At 42.2% G+C, this 4,213-nt stretch overlaps 1 non-coding gene across 1 annotated transcript; it reads left to right on the top strand.

Moving 5' to 3' along the window:
* The first annotated feature begins 2,387 nt into the window (after window positions 1–2,387).
* On the top strand, window positions 2,388–2,494 carry LOC122554042. Its single transcript, XR_006312906.1, has one exon. It is a non-coding gene; the product is annotated as a U6 spliceosomal RNA (small nuclear RNA).
* The last annotated feature ends 1,719 nt before the right edge of the window (window positions 2,495–4,213 follow it).

Genomic DNA, 4,213 nt, shown 5'->3' with positions numbered 1-4,213 from the left:
ACATTAACATTATTTAAAAGGTGAAAGTGAGGACTGCAGATGCTGGAGATCAGAGTCGAGAATGTGGTGCTGGAAAAGCACAGCAGGTCAGGCAGCATCCAAGGAACAGGAGAATCGATGCTTTGGGCATAAGCCCTTCATCAGGAATTATGGGCTTATGCCCAAAACGTCGATTCTCCGGCTCTTCAGATGCTGCCTGACCTGCTGTGCTTTTCCAGCACCACATTCTTGACAATATTTAAAAGATATTTGGACAAATATATGGATTGGAAAGGATTAGAAGGATATGGGCCTAGTGCAGGGAAGTGGAGTTAGCGCGGATGGACATTTTGATCAGCGTGGACCAATTTGGGCTAAAAGGCCTGTTTCCGTGCTGTAGGACTCTATTACTCTAATAGCGGGGTCATTGATTATTCATTCAGTGACAATATCACTGCACTATTGCTTCCTCTATCTTATGTTGCTCTCTTATCCAAAAAAAAAGTATCTTTTGTTAAATTAGATACTCTATCTCCATAGCTGATAGGTCCTAACAAATGGACAAAGTCACATCTCGGCTGCAAATAGTGTTTGGGTTGATTAGCTCTTCGTGGAGGTGACGTATATTGACTTTTCCAAATATTTTTAGAACGGCAAAAAAAATTTCTTCTGAAAAGAACAAAATCTTTTAATAGCTGGCTTCTTGTGAGGAAACAAGTTGATTCTCTAGATAGAGAAAATCAATCAGGAATCCTTTTTTTTTGAGATGGAGTAACTTCTGAGGCAGATTCACTTTGGAGATGTTGCCTGATAATGAACACTGATTAAAATGGATGTGACACATTCATTTATTGCTAATGTACTTGCACATATTAAACATAAGTTTCCAGTCATTCCATTATAAATACATTTAAAGAGAGCCTAACCTCGCCCCATTGCAAAAAGCTTGCTCCAACTGGAAGAACTTTGAAAGTCTGGGTGACTGCTCCTTGGAGACGGTGATTTAAGGATCCCATTTATTTGATAGATTTCCCATGTCTTCCCTGAGAGACTGACTCTATCTTTGTCAATTGGCTCACTTTTCCCGAGGCAGTGTGTGCCTTTGTTAGAAAGAGTTGCTTCTGTCTACTGTACTCCAACATTAAGGCTGACTGATCTTAGTGAACAGTAAGACTCTATTATCCCCAAAGGCTCCCTCCTCCCTGCTGCATGGTATGATTAACTCACTTTATACTTGCTTTGGTGGTACAAGCATACTTAACAGAGTTCACCCTGATATTTCTACACAAAGTGGGCCTCACTGAAGAAGTGAAATTATTGCTTTCACCCCCCACAAATGCTGCCTTAATCTTGCCACTTATCCCCTTTTTAGTAGTATTTCTGACTCAACCAGACTGTTCATAACATCGCAATCATATTCAATCCCAAATTGAGCTGCTGACCCCATTTCTTTTCTGTCACAAACACTTATTTTCACCACAAATCATTCACTGCTCAAGCTTTTATTGCTACCACTGTCCACTCTAAAATGTCCAATCCAACATTTGCCTGAACAGCCTCTCATTCTCCAGCTTCTGTAAACTTCAACCAATCCAAAAGTGTTGATATCTGTATCTTATTCCACACTAAGTCCCGCTCCCCATCAGCCTGGGTTTGTTCACCTACGATTCACATAGATTTCCATTTTGACCCATGAGATAATGTAAGTACAGCTGTAACATTTTGCAATCTTAAAACCTGCCACTTGAATTAGAAATTTCCTCTTGCATTTGCACAAACTGATCTGCATTTCCTCAACTGCAATACTCAATTACGATCGTTCTTAAATTAAACACTTTTATTGATCTTCTTGCGTATACAGCATTCCTTTCAAGTAAGTCAGTCGAGGGTAGACTAAATAAAAGTGGATTTCCATGGGTACATGTTCATGTGTGGTTTATCCTTCATTAATGTAATTCCCATCATTTAATGTGGTATTTTTGCTTGGCTGATATTCCTTATAATGCATTCAGTGGGTTAGATGGTTATGGCAAAAGGTTGCACACGCTCGGCTTATATCCACTGGAGATTAAAAGAATAACAGACTTGATTGAAACATATAAAACTCTGAAGGACCTTGACAGGGTAGAAATGGAGAAATGTTTCTACTTTTGAGAAAATCTAGAACTAGGGGTCATTGTTTAAACATCAGGTCTCACCCATTTAAAACTGAAATTCGGCAATTTTTTTTATTCCACTGAGAGGATTGTGAGTTTTGGAACTCTCTCCCTGGAAAAAAAATCCTGGAATATTTTGAAAGGCAGATTCTTCTTAAAAGCAAGCGGGTGAAAATTACCAGGGGTAATCAGGGAATGTGGATTTGAGGTGACAATCAGATCAGTGATGATCTTATTAAAAGATGGAGCAGGCTGCTCGTTTCGGCAGCACATATACTAAAATTGGAACGATACAGAGAAGATTAGCATGGCCCCTGCATAAGGATGACACGCAAATTCGTGAAGCGTTCCCTATTTTTGATTTTCCTGCTCCTCGGATGCTGCCTGACCTGCTGTGCTTTTCCAGCACCACTCTAACCTAGACTCTGGCTTCCAGCATCTGCAGTCCTTGTTTTTACCTTAAGAGGTTGAATGGCCTACTCCTGATTCAATGGATGGTACATGTGCTTAGTCAATCCACAGCCCCTAAAGGGAATCAGAAGTCAGCATCAGGAGAGCCATGATGTCCAAACCAATATTGTCGCTTCTTAATTATGCTGTAGAATGTTGATGTACTGGCTGATTTAATTGCCTTTTTCAATTCACTTTTCTATTTCCACATTCAAGTGTTTATTAATTTTTGCGTAAAAGTCAATATTTCCCTTTTTGTGAGGGTGATATTTATGCCCTCCCCCATTGTTAGTTTAGAGGCAGGGAACGATTTAAACAGGCAGGAGGGTGCTGGGTATGGGGATCCCACCATCTTCCCACTTGCATCCTGATTCCATCTGTAATGGGAAGGCCCACAAACAGCCCCCCCCCCCCCCCCGTAACCTGCCAACCAAAGCCCTTCAGTGAGCAATCAATGCCCATTTAACGGCTTAGTCCTGCTGCTGCCTGTATTAAACCAGTAACAAGGCAGTCACGCAGACAGAAGGACAAGCAATCCTGTGTGAGTTTGTTCCTGGAGTGGGGGGGTGTTTTATTCAAAGATACTCAGTGTCCAACGAAGACAACTAGAATCTGGAAGAGAATGGATGGGCTGCTGTGGGCTACCACCCTACAACACTCCACCTTTTGACATCCTGACAACTTACTCTGGGTCCGTCTGGGATCACAGGTTTTTTTTATAGATGTGATTCCAGCAGGAGACAATGTCTCCCTAATGGTGTTGCTGAGCAATATAACATCTGGCAGGTTTTGCTGGGTAGGACCTCCAGGCCTGAGTCCTGCTCCTCTGAAACTGAGGCCTGCTAATTAACTAATTTTTAAAACTTCTGGTTTTGAAGCCAGAAATTGGTGATTTTGTACGCTTTTCATTGTACTCATATTCCATTTCCTTTCCATTCTGGAAAAACTTAGTGATACATTTTTTTCCACCACCAGGAAACCACTCGTGGGTAATGAAACATTAACAAGCAAAACCTATTAAGAGGAATGCTCTCATCTAAAACGTGAGGGATAGGGGGAAGGAGGGAAGGAGGGGACTAAATCAAAATGGAGTTGGAGAGGTAAATAAAGCATTCTATCCCCAGCAGTGCTCACCTCTCCCAAAAGGTGACAAGAGCATTGGTGGAAACCATGTACTCCCTCTCCAAGGACACCTGGGCTTGAACATAACTGTGGAAAAGGGCAGTCAGTTAACAGGAATGTCTCTCTTCACAGGCCCCTGGCTGGATCTGTTTATAGCCAGCCTGGCTAGGCCCAGGAGCAGACCCTTGAGGAGGTCCTCCGATCTGTCCATATCCCTCCACACTGGGTGCTCAATGATCAGGAACATGGGGCTGAAGTGAATTGATAAACACAAGAGAAGGTTTCTCAAATGACTAAAAAGGGAATGCAAATGTTTGCAACCAATACACACATAATCCATGGAATCAACAGCATTGCAAAACAAGCAATTGGCCTGGGAGTCCATGAATCACAGCAATCTGTGGTTATTCAGCACTACTGCATGCAACACCCTCCATCCCAGATCCCTGATGGAAAGGCGGAGGATGTTTGCATACAGATCCCTCCACTGGGGATCTCCACTGCAA

The sequence above is a fragment of the Chiloscyllium plagiosum genome, chromosome 10, assembly GCF_004010195.1.
Source record: "Chiloscyllium plagiosum isolate BGI_BamShark_2017 chromosome 10, ASM401019v2, whole genome shotgun sequence".
NCBI lineage: Eukaryota > Metazoa > Chordata > Chondrichthyes > Orectolobiformes > Hemiscylliidae > Chiloscyllium > Chiloscyllium plagiosum.
This window is presented reverse-complemented; position numbering and strand designations above follow the sequence as displayed.